Consider the following 15,658-nt stretch of genomic DNA (forward strand, 5'->3'; position numbering starts at 1 on the left):
GGGGAGGGAAGCACCCTGTCCCCACCCGCCGCACACACATTCACACTGGGTTCCTGGGCCTGATCTGGGCTGAGGCTTGGAAGGAGCCTGGGACCTGCTCCCCTTAGGCCCTCAACTCACCAGGCCCTAGAGATCCCCTGTCCTCTACTAATTTCTACCCCGCACTGAAGCTAACACTGTGATCTCCGGGCGATCTCAGTGCCCCAGGCCCAGATAGGCATCAGCAGTTGTTACCACAATCAGGACCCACAGCGCCACCATAGAGTGATTGATTGTTTGATCGACTGATTTTACATAATGTATATAAATATTACATCCATAAATATATATATACATATATAGGTATGTATGTGTGTATATAGTGAGAGAGAGAGAGACATGAAGTTTCGCTGTTACCTGGGCTGGTCTCTGACTCCTGGGCTCAAGCGATCCTCCTGCCTCGGCCTCCCAAAGTGCTGGGATTACAGGAGTGAGCTACTGCGCCCCGCCAAGAGTGATTTCTTAATATGCGTTTTTGCAATCTGTGCTCTGCCCTTTGAAGGGAGTCCTTTCAGGCCAGGTCTCCCTGGAGTCACCTGCAGCCCCAGCTCTGGACTGGTTTAGGTTTGCGACTCTCTGAGGAGGGACCAGGCTCCCAGGATGAACTGTGGCTTGGTGGGACTCAGAGTGAAAGACCAGGAAACTGGTTCCCCCAGAGAGATTCAGCCTGCACCTGAAGAGCCTTAGGGGTCTGGGTGTGGTGAGATGTATTCACGTGTGAGGAGTGAGCTTGCTGGAGGGACAAGCTTGCTGGTTTAGCAGGCAGGAAGACTGGTCAGTTATCTGCAAAGCTGTTGTAAGGCAGGGGGATGGGAAGGAATGTTTATCAAAAGCTTCCTGCGAGCCATGTGATTTCCTTGAGTGATTACCACCACCTAGTTTACAAATCATGAAACAGGCTCAGAAAGATGAAGTGACTTACCCAAGGTCACACAAGAAGTTGAGAACAGACTAAGGCTTAAAAAAATCAGTGTCACGCCTGTAATCCGAGCACTTTGGGAGGCCGAGACTGGCGGATCACGAGGTCAGGAGATCGAAACCATCCTGGCTAACATGGTGAAACCCTGTCTCTACTAAAAATACAAAAAATTAGTCAGGCGTGGTGGCAGGCACCTATAGTCCCAGCTACTCGGGAGGCTTAGGCAGGAGAATGGCGTGGACCCAGGAGGCGGAGCTTGCAGTGAACCGAGATAGTGCCACTGCACTCCAGCCTGGGCGACAGAGGGAGACTCCATCTCAAAAAAAAAAAAAAATCAAAGTGGATGAGGATTTCTCCAGAATCCACACGCTCCCCCTTTTCCATGGCTTTCCCAGGGTAGGACCTCCGCTGTTGAACTGAATTTTGAGTGGAAAGGACTTTGGAACCCAACAAATCTGGGTTTGACTTCCAGCTCTGCTACCTTCTTAACATTGGGAAACTCATTTTACGGCTCTAAACCTCAATTTCTCCATCTGTAAAACGGGAATTATAATCTCAATCTTTCAGGTATATAGGACAAGATTCATTTTAATTCAATAAATTATTTACATATATATATATATATTTTTTTTTTTTTTTTTTTTTTTTGAGACGGAGTCTGGCTCTGTTGCCCAGGCTGGAGTGCAGTGGCCGGATCTCAGCTCACTGCAAGCCCCACCTCCCGGGTTCACGCCATTCTCCTGCCTCAGCCTCCCGAGTAGCTGGGAGTACAGGCGCCCGCCACCTCGCCCGGCTAATTTTTTTTTTTTTTGTATTTTAGTAGAGACGGAGTTTCACCGTGTTAGCCAGGATGGTCTCGATCTCCTGAACTCGTGATTCGCCCGTCTCGGCCTCCCAAAGTGCTGGGATTACAGGCTTGAGCCACCGTGCCCGGCCGTACATCTATATATTTTTTATTTGTTTTTTAGAGACAGGGTCTCACTCTGTTGCCCAGGCTACAGTGCAGTGGTAAGATCATAGCTCACTGCAGCCTTGAACTTCTGGGCTCAAGTGATCCTCCTAACTCCCACAAGTAGCTAGCATTTCAGGTGTGTGCCACCATGCCCAGCTAATTTTTTTTTATTTTCTTTTGAGATAGAGTCTCGCTCTGTCACCCAAGCTAGAGTGCAGTGGCTCAATCTCAGCTCACTGCAACCTCCACCTCCCAGGTTCAAGCAATTCTCCTGCCTCAGCCTGCCGAGTAGCTGGGACTACAGGTGCATGCCACCACGCTCAGCTAACATTTTGTATTTTCAGTAGAGACGGGGTTTCACTGTATTAGCTGGGATGGTCTCAATCTCCTGACTTCATGGTCCTCCCGCCTTGGCCTCCCAAAGTGCTGGGATTACAAGCGTGAGCCACTGCAGCAGGCCCCCAGCTAATTTTCTATATGTTTTGTTTTTGTAGAGATGGAATCTCACTATCTTGCCCAGGCTGGTCTTAAACTCCTGGCCTCAAGCGATCCTCCAGCCTCCCAAAATGCTGGAATTACAGCCACCACACCTGGTTTATTTATGGCTATATATTACACACTAGGCCCTCTTTCTGAGCATGTATTGTAAGCCAAGCCTTCTTTTTATTATTATTATTTTGAGATGGAGTCTCACTCTGTCGCCCAGGCTGTAGTGCAGTGCAGTGGCCTGATCTTGGCTCACTGTAACCTCTGCCTCCCGGGTTCAAACAATTCTCCTGCCTCAGCCTCCCAAGTAGCAGGGACTACAGGCATGTGCCACCACACCTGGATAATTTTTGTATAGGCGTGTGCCACCACACCTGGCTAATTTTATGTATATATTTTTTAGTAGAGACAAGGTTTCACCATATTTGCCAGTATGGTCTCGATCTCCTGACCTCGTGATCTGCTCGCCTCGGCCTCCCAAAGTGCTGGGATTACAGGCATGAGCTACTGTGCCCGACCTATTATTATTATTTTTAAAGATGGAGTCTCACTATGTTGCCCAGGCTGGAGTGCAGTGGCTATTCATAGAGGCAACCATAGCACACTACAGCCTTGAACTCCTGACCTCAAGCAATCCTTTTGCCTCAGCACACCAGGGGGCATGGCTCAGGCTTTCTACTAGAGGCTGAGAATATAGCAATGAATAAATCAAAGTCCTTAGTTGGGTGCCTGTAATCCTAGCTACTCAGGAGGCTGAGGTAGAATGATCCATCGAGCTCAGGAATTCGAGACTCTAGTGAGCTATGATCACGCTATTTCTTTTTTTTTTTTTTTTTTTTTTTTGAGACGGAGTCTCGCTCTGTCGCCCAGGCTGGAGTGCAGTGGCCGGATCTCAGCTCACTGCAAGCTCCGCCTCCCGGGTTTACACCATTCTCCTGCCTCAGCCTCCCGAGTAGCTGGGACTACAGGCGCCCGCCACCTCGCCCGGCTAGTTTTTTGTATTTTTAGTAGAGACGGGGTTTCACCATGTTAGCCAGGATGGTCTCGATCTCCTGACCTTGTGATCCGCCCGTCTCGGCCTCCCAAAGTGCTGGGATTACAGGCTTGAGCCACCGCGCCCGGCCTCAATCACGCTATTTCATTCCAGCCTGGGCAACAGAGTGAGACCCCATTGCTGAAAAATAAATAATAAAATACATAATAAATAAAGTATTTGCCGGTATGGAGTTTACATTCATTGTGGTGTAACTAAATAAATAATGACAGCTAACACTAACATAGCACTTACTATGGACCAGGCACTGTTCTACACATTTTTTACCTGCATAAACTAAGGTAATCCTTGTAATCTTATGGATTATGTGCTATTATTCTCTCCAGTGTACAGATGAGGAAACTGAGGGCAGAGAAAGTAAGCATCCCATTACTTGGGTCCCTCCAAGGCCACAGGACTGTGGCCAGGCATGGTGGCTCACGCCTGTAATCCCAGCCCTTTGGGAGGCCAAGGCGGGTGGATCACCTGAGGTCAGGAGTTCGAGACCAGCCTGGCCAAACGGTGAAATCCTGTCTCTACTAAAAATACAAAAAAAAAAAAAAAAGCTCGACGTGGTGGCAGGTGCCTGTAATCCTAGCAACTGAGGAGGCTGATGCAGGAGAATCGCTTGAACCTGGGAGGTGGAGGTTTTAGTGAGTTGAGATTGTGCCATTGTACTCCAGCCTTGGTGACAAGAGGGAAACTCCATCTAAAAAAAAAAAAACAAAAAAGCCACAGGACTAAAAAATGGCAGAGCGGAGAGACAACCTGACAGTCTGGCTCCAGAGTGTGTTATTTATTTATTTATTAGACAGAGTTTCACTCTTGTTGCCCAGGCTGGAGTGCAATGGTATGATCTCAGCCCACTGCAGCCTTTACGTCCCGGGTTCAAGCCATTCTCCTGCCTCAGCCTCTCGAGTAGCTGGGATTACAGGTGCCTGCCACCACGTCCAGCTAATTTTTTTGTATTTTCAATAGAGATGGGGTTTCACCATGGTGACCAGGCTGGTCTTGAGCTTCTGACCTCAGGTGATCTGCCCCCATCGACCTCCCAAAATGCTGGGATTACAGGCCTGAGCCACCATGCCCAGCCCAGAGTGTGTTCTTTTGTTCACATAGTCTCCACCTCCCTAATGAGAAAAGGTGACAAAACAGACAGCAGCCTGGACCAGAGATGGAAGCCATTATTCACATCAGTGTGGGGATCATCCAGTTCAGTTACCTGGAAGCAGTTTGTGATGCCCCAGCTCTTGCTGCTCCCAGTTTGAGCTGTTATACTTGAACATATTTTGACTAAAAGTTTATGTGTTGTTTGTCTGAAATTCAAATTTAACTGGGCATCATGTATTTTGATTTGCTAGATCCAGTAATCGTACTCAGGAGTTGAAACAGATCGCACACAGATGCCAGATACCTGACTTGCAGTCAGCCACATTTAAGTTAGGAAGAGAGACACTGAGACCCACAGAAGGAGGGTGAGGGGCTGGGCCAGAGAGGTGGGGTGGATGGCAGGAATAGAGGAAGTGAGGGAAAGCAGGAGTGGTTCTACCTTCAGCTTTCCCCCATCCTGGGCCCCTGACCCTCTTTCTTCTCCCTCTCAAAGTAATCTCCCTGTCAAGTGCATCCTCTCACTTAAGGACTGATTGGTTGTGCTTTCAACCTTTTATGAATAAGCTTCACTTCCTGTGTCCCCTCTCCCACGAGTGGGTCATGCTGGTAAGAAGGGAGCCCAAAGGACATCTGGGCTCTACCTGGAGAGCTTCTCCAGGTCATCTTGCCCATCTCTGGGGTAGGCATAGCACTCACTCATCAGAGAGCTGTGCAGAACAAACCGTAATCCACAAGTGCTGATGCTGCTGCAGTTTCAGTGCACACTTTGTTCCACCTCTCTCGCGGCTGCAGCCACACTGGCTTTCCTTCAGTTCTGCCACAGGGCTTTTGCACATGTCACTCCTTGTACTTGAAACAGTATTCTGTGTTCTTCAAGCCAGCTCAGCTCTACATCACTTCCTCCAGGACATTTTCCCTCACCTCCATAGTACTCATGCCCACAGCAATCAATACTTTACAGTGCTTCTCAAAGTTGTACTTTCTTACATGTGTTTATGTGACTATTTGATTAACATCTGGCTTTTTTGTTTGTTTGTTTGTTTGTTTGTTGAGATGGAGTCTCGCTCTGTCACCCAGGCTGGAGTGCAGTGGCGCATCTCAGCTCACTGCAAGCTCCGCCTCCCGGGTTTACGCCATTCTCCTGCCTCAGCCTCCCAAGTAGCTGGGACTACAGGCACCCGCCACCTCGCCCAGCTAGATTTTTGTATTTTTTTAGTAGAGACGGGGTTTCACTGTTTTAGCCAGGATGGTCTCGATCTCCTGACCTCGTGATCCACCCGTCTCGGCCTCCCAAAGTGCTGGGATTACAGGCTTGAGCCACCGCGCCCGGCCTTTTTTTTTTTTTTTTTTGAGACAGAGTTTCGCCCTTGTACCCCAGGCTGGAGTGCAATGGCACGATCTCGGCTCACTGCCTCCTGAGTTCAAGCGATTCTCCTGCCTCAGCCTCCCGAGTAGCTGGGACTACAGGCATGTGCCACCACGCCTGGCTAAATTTTTGTATTTTTAGTAGAGACAGGGTTTCACCGTGTTAGCCGGGATGGTCTTGATCTCCTGACCTTGTGATCTGCCCGCCTTGGCCTCCCAAAGTGCTGGGATTACAGGCGTTAGCCTCCACACCCGGCCGAGGTTTTTCTATAATGTTCAAGAGCAGAGGTTCTGGAAGGGACCTGCCCTGGGGAGAGGGTCTGTCATCATTATTCTTTCTTGGCCTCTCAGTAAAGGGGGTTCCTGGCTAATGTGTCTTTAACAGGTGGAACAGGGTGAGGAGAATAATCATAATGATAGTTACCTTTAATGAGCTGTTACAAAGTGCCAGAACAGAGCTGAGACTTTAAATAATAATAATCACAAGTGGGGTACAGTGGCTCATGCCGGTAATTCCAGCACTTTGGGAGGCTGAGCCAAGAGGATTGCCTGAGACCAGGAGTTTGAGGCCAGCCTAGGCAACATAGCAAGATCCCATCTCTACTAAAAATAAAAATATTAGCCAGGCATGGTGGCACGCACTCGTAGTCCTAGCTACTTGGAGGCTGAGGCCAGAGGATAGCTTGAGCCCAGGAGTTTGAGGTTGCAATGAGCTATGATTGAGCCACTGCACTGCAGCCTGGGCAAAAGAGCAAGATCCTGCCTCAAAAAACTTAAAAAAAAAATAGTAACAAACTATGAGTGCTTATTGAGAGAGCACTATGTAGCCTGCCTGGAGCTGAGTGTTTTACAAGTAAGAGATCATCTAATCACCCCAACGATACAATGCCATGAGACAAAAATTATTGTCATCGGCTGGGCGGGGTGGCTCACGCCTGTAATCCCAGCACTTTGGGAGGCCGAGGTAGGCAGACCACGAGGTCAGGAGATCGAGACCATCCTGGCTAACACGGTGAAACCCTGTCTCTACTAAAAATACAAAAAATTAGCCGGGCGTGGTGGTGGACGCCTGTACTCCCAGCTACTCGGGAGGCTGAGGCAGGAGAATGGCATGAACCCAGGAAGTGGAGCTTGCAATGAGCCGAGATTGCACCACTGTACTCCAGCCTGGGCGACAGAGCGAGATTCAGTTTAAAAAAAAAAAAATTATTGTCCCCATTTGTCCCCATTTTCCAGATGAGAAAACTGAGGCTTAGAGAGGAACAGGATTGCCCATGGTCAGACAGCCAGTAAGTATTGCAGCTGGGCTGGGAACTCACTTCTCTCAGACCTGAAAGCCAGTGCTCTTGATCACTTCACTATGCTAAGTTCAGAAGGGGGTCCAGGAGAGCTCAGTGTGCACACAGTGGGTGGCAGTGATGGAGCCAGGGGGCAGAGTCTCTTGTCTGTCTCATCCCTCATCTGAGGGATGGGAATGGTGTCAGGTGTCATCTTTCTGCTTGAAACCCTCCTGTGCCTCCCCCATCACAGTTCAAACAAAATCCGAAGTCTTGGCCAAGTCTGAGAAGGCCCCCAGGCCCCAGCCCACTCCCTCGGTCACCCTCTCCTACCACTCTGTCCCTAGTTTGCTGCCCTCCTGCCACCAGGTATCTTTGCGGATCACTGGACATGCCCGGTATGCTCCCATCAGGCTCTGCTCCTGCTGTGCCCTCCACCTGGAACGTTCTTTCTCCAGTTCTCAGGGTTCACTCTCTTCATTCACACCTCTGCTCAAATGTCACCTCCTGGAGAGGACTTTGCTTTTCTTATCTAAAATAGTTCCCCTTGGCCAGGCACGGTGGCTCACGCATGTAATCCCAGCACTTTGGGAGGCTGAGGTGGGCGGATCACTTGAGGTCAGAAGTTTGAGACCAGACTGGCCAACACCGTGAAACCCCGTCTCTACTAAAAATACAAAAATCAGCCGGTCGTGTTGGCGCGCACGCCTGTTATCCCAGCTTCCTGGGAGGCTGAGGCAGGAGAATCACTTGAACCCAGGAGGCGGAGTTTGCAGTGAGCCAAGATTGCGCCATTGCACTGCAGCCTGAGTGACAGAGCGAGACTGTCTGAAAAAAAAAAAAAAGCTCTCCATCAGCGATATAACCTATGTTATCTTTTTATTTTTCATGGCAAACCTCTTTACTAGCAGTCCTGTTATATATTTACCTGTTTGTTTCTCCCACTAGAACAAAGCTCCATGAGGCAGCACTTGTCTATTTACTGCTGTTTCTCTGGATACATATGATATACTGTAGGCCCTCAAAATGTACTTGTGAATGGAGCCACACCAACCGTGGCTCTAATCCCAGTCTGGCTACCTCCTAGCTGTGTGACTTTGAGTATTTCAGTTAACCCCTCTGAGCCTCAGTTTGTGCCTTGGAAAACTAGAGGTGGTTATGAGTATTAAGTGAGATCAGGCAATAAAATACCTGTGTAGCACCTGGCACACGATAGGTGCTCCATAGAAATGGTAGGTGACAGCCAGGCGTGGTGGCTCATGCCTATAATCCCAGCACTTTGGGAGGCCGAGGCGGGTGGATCACGAGGTCAGGAGATCGAGACCATCCTGGCTAACACGGTGAAACCCCGTCTCTACTAAAAATACAAAAAATTAGCCAGGTGTGGTGGCGGGCGCCTGTAGTCCCAGCTACTTGGGAGGCTGAGGCAGGAGAATGGTGTGAACCCGGGAGGCAGAGCTTGCGGTGAGCCAAGATCTCACCACTGCACTCCAACCTGGGCAACAGAGTGAGACTCTGTCTCAAAAAACATAAATAAAAGAAAAAGAAAAAGAAAAAAAGAAATGGTAGGTGACAATCATAGACTTCCTTCTTTTCTCCAAATTCTTCCCCCTGCAAAGAAGTGGGAGAGCCAGAGACTGGGGCCTGGGGTTCACTGAGTGGGTTCTGCACTTGTGTGCAGTGAAGGCATGAGGCCTCAGCCTAGAGGAACTCCCCTGACTGTGATCAGGGACTGGTAGACAATGAAGCCAAAGAGGGAGTGGTTTCAAGCCTGGCCAACATGGTGAAACCCATCTCTACTAAAAATACAAAAATTAGCCAGGCGTGGTGGCAGACGCCTGTAGTTCCAGCCACTCGGGAGGCTGAGCAGGAGAATCACTTGAACCCATGAGGTGGAGGTTGCAGTGAGCCGAGATTGTGCCATTGCACTCCAGGCTGGGCCACAGAGTGAGACTGCGTTGCCAAAAAAAAAAAAAAGAGGGAGTGGTAGTCCTCCCACTACCCCCTCCCAAGTAGGTGGGATTACAGGCACACGCCACAACGCCTGCCTAATTTTTGTATTTTTTGGTAGAGACAGGGGTCTCGCCATGTTTCCCAGGCTGATCTCGAACTCCTGGACTCAAGTGATCTGCCTGCCTGGGCCTCCCAGAGTGCTGGGATTACAGGCATGAGCCATCTTGCCCGGCCTAATTTTTGAAACAACATATCACCGAATGGGCAAGACGGGTGTTGCTGAAAATGTCAGACTCAAATTTGGATAGCAGCAAGAAGAATTTCTTTGAGGGGGAAGTAGATGATGAGGAAAGTGTGATTTTGACATTGGTGCCAGTTAAAGATGATCCAAATATGGAACAAATGGAACCAAGTGTTTCTTCAACTTCTGGTGTCAAACTGGAGAAGCCTATGAAATACAATCAAGGTCATCTACTTCAAACACATGAACAATTTACAGCTCCACAAAAAGCTAGGTGCAAAATACCGGCTCTTCCCTTGCCAACCATTTTGCCTCCCATTAATAAGGTGTGTTGGGACTCTTTGCGGGACTGGTGTCGACAACTCAGTTTGAGTACCAATGGCAAGAAAATCGAAGTTTATCTGAGGGTCCGTAGGCATGCTTGCCCTGAACAACAGCAAGATATACCTGAAGTGTCACAAAGGACCAGATTACAGCGATGTTCGAGGAAACGCAAGGCAGTGACCAAGACAGCAAGGCTTCAGAAAACCTATGAGATGAATGAGAGAGCAGAAGAGACTAATACAGTTGAAGTGATAACTTCAGCGAGGGAGCCATGTTGGCATCACGGGCAAGAATTGCTGCAAGGGCTGTTCAGCCTAAGGCTGTGAATTCATGTTCCATTCCTGTTTCTCTTGAGGCCTTTTTGATGCAAGCCTCTGGAGTCAGGTGGTGTGTGGTCCATGGCAGACTTCTCTCGGCAGACACAAAGGGTTGGGTGCGCCTGCAGTTTCATGCAGGTCAGGCCTGGGTGCCTACCACTCACAGGAGGATGATTTCTCTCTTCTTGTCACCTGTCTGCATTTTCCCATCCCCCCCACCCCAGGCATAGAAGATAATATGTTATGCCCCGACTGCGCTAAGAGGAATAAGAAGATGATGAAAAGATGAATGACAATAGAGAAGTAGCAGCAACCTGTTTGAATGCAATGTACTAGAGAAGGAGGGGTGTACTTTCAGACTACGTAACCTATTATGAAGGAATGGAAGAGACAATTTGAATGAATCCTTGTGATCTACAAAACAAGCATCATAGTGATTAGGACTCCACAGTGAAGATGGTTGACTAGTGACACAGCCCCATCTAAAAAGCCCCTTTCTATAAGTCTGAAAACCCTTTAAAATAAAGTCACTGCAATTGGCAAAAAAAAAAAAAAAAAAAAAAAGGGAGTGGTCAGAGAGGAAGAGGAGGAACAGAAACATGCAGGTGGGATGGTCCAGGACTGCAGAGGGTGAAGGAGAGCAAGGCGGAGAATTAGGCAGTGAGCTCCTCCACAGAGCAGTACCATTGTCCTGGAGCCCGGGGGTGAGGCTGAATTTGGTTGCTGGCATCAGAGAGGACAGGAGGTGACAGCAGAGGTGATATAGTAGCAGGAAGAGTTGGGGAGGGAATTGAAGTTAAAAGGGGCAGAAAAGGGAGCAGCTGATCACCAACAAATAGTTACTGAGCACCAGCTACATGCCAGGCACTGTTCTAGGCACTGGGAATACAGCAGAGGAGAAGACGGTCTCTGCCCTCTAGGATAGAGGCGCACAAACTGTGGCCCACATGATAAATCTGGCCTACTGTGTTTGTATGCTCGCAAGTTAAGAATGGTTTTTAGATTTTTAAATCATTTTAAAAGTCAAAAGAAGAATATTTCATGACATGTGAAAGTTATATGAAATTCATACTGTAGTATCCATAAATAAAGTTTTATTGGAACACAGCCACACTCCGTTTACGTATCGTCTATGGCTGCTTTCTCACTACAACAGCAGAGTTGAGTACTTGCAACAGAGACCATATGGCCTGAAAAGCCTAAAATATTTACTAGCTGGCTCTTTCGGAAAAAAGTTTGTTCAGGGGGTGAGGTAGGTTAGAGGAGGGACAGCATTAAGAGAAAAACCTAATGTAGATGACGGGTTGATGGGTGCAGGAAACCACCATGGCATGTGTATACCTGTGTAACAGACCTACATGTTCTGCACATGTATCACAGAATGTAAAGTATAAAATTTAAAAAAAAAAAAAAAAAAAGAGGTACCAGAGGCCGGGTGTAGTGGCTCACGCCTGTAATCCCAGCACTTTGGGAGGCTGAGGCAGGCGGATCAGCTGGGCAAAAAGAGGTAAACTCTGTCTAAAAATAAATAAAAAGAAATTTAAAAAAAAAAAAAGGAGGCACCAGAGAGCTGCCTTGCCTTTCTGCCGTGTGAGGACACATAGAAAGTGCTCTGGATGAGGAACTGGTCATCACTAGACACCAAATCTTCTGGGGCCTTGATCCTGGACTTCCTAGCCTCCAGAACTGGGAGAAATAAATTTCGGTCTTTGATAAATTACCCACTGTAAAGTATTTTGTTGTAGCAGCCTCGATGGACTAAGACAGTGCCCTAATAAGAAGAGGCACCAGATAGCTGTCTCTCAAGCTCACAAAGAAGAGGTCATGTGGTCATGTGAGCACACAGCAAGATGGTGGCTGATGACAAGTCAAGGGAAGAGTCCTCAGAATGAAATCTACCTTGGTAGCACCTTGATCTTGGATTTCCCAACCTCTAGAACTGTGAGAAATAAATTTCTGCTGTTTGAGCTCCCCCCAAAAAAAGACTCCCGCTCTAGAAAGTTACATTCTCTGGCTAGACACGGTGGCTAATGCCTGTAATTCCAGCAGTTTGGGAGATTGAGGCAGGCTTGCTTGAGCCCAGGAGTTTGAGGCCAGCCTGGGCAACACAGTGAAACCCCGTCTCTACAAAAATGCCTGGTGCCATGTGCCTGTAGTCCCGGCTAATCAGAAGGCTGAGGCAGGAGGATAGTTTGAACCTGGGATGTTAAGGCTGCACTGAGCAATGATTATGGCACTGCACTCCAGCCTGGGAGACAGAATGAGGCCCTGTCTCAAAAAAAAAAAAAAAAAAGTTACATTTTCTTTGGGGAAGACAGTTAAACAAATAGGTAAGCTCTTTTCCGGGTGCTTCCCAGGACAAGAGCCAGTGGGCTTCAGTGTTTCTTTGTACCCTACTCCTTGGCCACCTTCCACTGGAAGAGAACTTCTCTATCCAGTCAGGCTCTGATCCAGCAGCAGAGCAGGCCAGGTCATGGTGATCAGTCCTCTGCCTCCTGGCCAAGAGGATCTAGCCTTTTCCTGGAAGGAAAAAATCTAACTCAGTGATTGCAGTCTAGCACCCACCAGATCCCCTTCCCCTCTCCCAGATCCTGGATCCAGTGACCTCAGAAGAACATAATCAACTTTGTTGTCAAGGCCTGCCATCTGTGTACACCTGCCACCTGGGTGGTGCCTCCCTCTTTCTAAACACTCTTCTCCCCCACTGCTTCATGGAGCCCTCACAGGGGTAAGGCATGGGCAGGGACTGTTACTTCCATTTCCAGATGAGAAAACAGGCTTAAAGAGATGAATTGACTTACCCAGGGTCATTGGCTGGAAATAGCTTGTGGAGCCAAAATTAGAAAGAGTGGATTTAGAGGTAGTCTTTGTCTCTTTTTATAAAAGAAAGAATTAATAAAAGAAAGTTGGCCAGGTGCAGTGGTTCATGCCTGTAATCCCAGCACTTTGCAAGACTGAAGCGGATGGATCATTTGAGGTCAGGAGTTTGAGACCAGCCTGGCCAACATGGCGAGACCCCGTCTCTACTAAAACTACAAAAATTAGCCGGGCATCAAGGTCCACGCCTATAATCCCAGCTACTTGGGAGACTGAGGCAGGATAATCACTTGAAACCGGGAAATAAAAATTCACGCCACTGCACTCCAGCCTGGGTGACAGAGCAAGACTCCACCTCAAAAAAAAAAAAAAAAAAAAAGGACTGGGCGCAGTGGCTCATGCCTGTAATCCAGCACTTTGGGAGGCTGAGGTGGGTGGATCACAAAGTCAGGAGTTCGAGACCATGCCTGGCCAATATGGTGAAACCCTGTCTCTACTAAAGATTAGCGGGGAGTGGTGGTGCACGCCTGCAATCCCAGCTACTCAGAAGGCTGGGGCAGGAAAGTGGCTTGAACCCAGGAGGCAGAGGTTGCAGTGAGCTGAGATCGTGCCATTGCACTCCAGTCTGGGTGACAGGGCGAGACTCCATCTCAAAAAAAAAAAAAGTAGTGGAATGTTGTCAGCTTTGGAAGGGGCCTTTGTCTTGGCCAAAGATGGGAAACTGGTAGCCTGAGGCAGAGGTGAATCAGGTAAGGGTGGTGGCGGAGCCTGCCATGTGGAAGAAATAAGGCATGCTTTGTCTGTAGAGAATTTTAAAACATTAGTGAGGCCAGGTGCCATGGCTCACGCCTGTACTCCCAACACTTTGGGAGGCTGAGACAGGCGGATTGCTTGAGCCCAGGAGTTCAAGACCAACCTGGGCAACATGGCGAAACCCCATCTCTACAAAAAAAGTTAAAAAAAAAAAAAAAGATAAAATAGAAACATCAATGAAACTGGGTAGGTCTGCTTTTTACTATCACCATGGCTTGGCAATTCTAAATAATGTTGGTGATAAAATCATCCTTCCTAAAGAGATCCCTCTGTTGGTCAAAGTACTAATTGTTGTGATTGCTGTGAGGTTTTTGTTTTTTGTTCTTTTTTTTTTAAGAGACAGAGTTTCCCTCTGTCAGCCAGGCTGAAGGGCAGTGGCACAATCACAGCTCGCTACAGCCTCGAACTCCTGGGCTCAAGGGGTCCTCCCACCTCGGCCTCCCAAAGCAGAGGGACTACTGTAAATTTTAGGAATATATGTAAGCTGCAGATTCATATGTTTTTATTATCTAACGTTTAATAAGTAATATATTCTACATGGAAGCTAATTTGGATAACTCTGAGTTATACGCTTGGCCCCCAGCACACAGGGAGTCAGCTACAAAACACCTTTAGTTTGAGAGTCCCCAGTGGGTCAAAATCATGGGAGCTCACTTTGGGAGTAGTTCATGTCTCCACATCCTTGCATTTAAACAACAAATTTGAAATCAACAGTGATAGCACAGTAACTGTAAAAACAAGGGAAGAGCCGGGCGCAGTGGCTCACGCCTGTAATCCCAGCACTTTGGGAGGCCAAGGCGGGTGGATCACGAAGCCGAGAGATTGAGACCATCCTGACTAACACAGTGAAACCCCATCTTTACTGAAAATACAAAAAATTAGCCAGGCGTGGTGGTGGGTGCCTGTAGTCCCAGCTACTCAGGAGGCTGAGGCAGGAGAATGGCATGAACGTGGGAGGTGGAGCTTGCAGTGAGCCAAGATGGTGCCAGTGCACCCCAGCCTGGGCTACAGAGCAAGACGCCATCTCAAACAAAAAAAAAAAAAGCAAGGGGAAAAAATTTGAATTGCTTCAATTCTGTTATTCTTTGTGCAAATTATTCTCTGCACCCAGCCAAGTGCACACTTTTGGAGGTATTTCTTCTTGTGTGTACGTATGTTCCCTTTTGTGGGAAAAAAAAAATTCCATAAATATAATTAAAAACTATTAGTCCATTACTTTTTTCCCTTTTGTGCTTAAAAAATTTTTTTAATCTATTTATTTATTTATTTATTTTGAGACCAAGTTATGACACTGGCTAATTTTTGTATTTTTGGTAGAGATGGGGTTTCACCATGTTGCCCAGGCTGGTCTCAGAAACTCCTGGGCTCAAGTGATTCACCCACCTCAGTCTCCCAAAGTTCTGGGATTACAGGTGTGAGCCACTGTGCCCGCCTTCCCCAACATTTGATTTTTCTTTTTTTTTTCGAGATAGGGTCTCGCCCTGTCACCCAGGCTGGAGTGCAGTGGTGTGATTATAGCTTACTGCAGCCTTGACTTCCCTGGCTCTGGTAATCCTCCCGCTTCAGCCTCTCGGGTAGCTGGGACTACAGATGCCCACCACCATGCCTAGCTAATTTTTTTTTTTTTTTTTTGAGATGGAGTTTTACTCTTGTTGCCCAGGCTGGAGTGCAGTGGCACAATCTCAGCTCACTGTAACCTCCACCTCCCAGGTTCAAGCGATTCTCCTGCCTCAGCCTCCCAAGTAGCTGGGATTACAGGCATGCACCACCATGCCCAGTTAATTTTTGTATTTTTAGAAGAGACGGGGTTTCACCATGTTGGCCAGGCTGGTCTCGAACTCCTGACCTCAGGTGATTCACCCGCTTTGGCCTGTCAAAGTGCTAGGATTGCGGGCGTGAGCCACTGTGCCCAGCCAATCTTTGCAATTTTTGTAGAGACAGGGTTTTGCCATGTTGCCCAGGCTGGTCTTGAACTCCTGGGCTCAAGCCATCCACCTGCCTCAGCCTCCCCA

General features: G+C 48.0%; 1 protein-coding gene and 1 pseudogene across 1 annotated transcript in view; one reads left to right on the top strand and one right to left on the bottom strand.

Annotated features, from left to right (window-relative positions):
* RPS6KA1 (ribosomal protein S6 kinase A1) overlaps positions 1-15,658 on the bottom strand; it is a 63,385-nt gene that overhangs the window by 46,968 nt on the left and 759 nt on the right. The window lies entirely within an intron of this gene.
* LOC719897 (developmental pluripotency-associated protein 2 pseudogene) lies at positions 9,420-10,323 on the top strand (annotated as a pseudogene).

This window comes from Macaca mulatta, chromosome 1 (assembly GCF_049350105.2).
Source record: "Macaca mulatta isolate MMU2019108-1 chromosome 1, T2T-MMU8v2.0, whole genome shotgun sequence".
NCBI classification, from domain to species: domain Eukaryota; kingdom Metazoa; phylum Chordata; class Mammalia; order Primates; family Cercopithecidae; genus Macaca; species Macaca mulatta.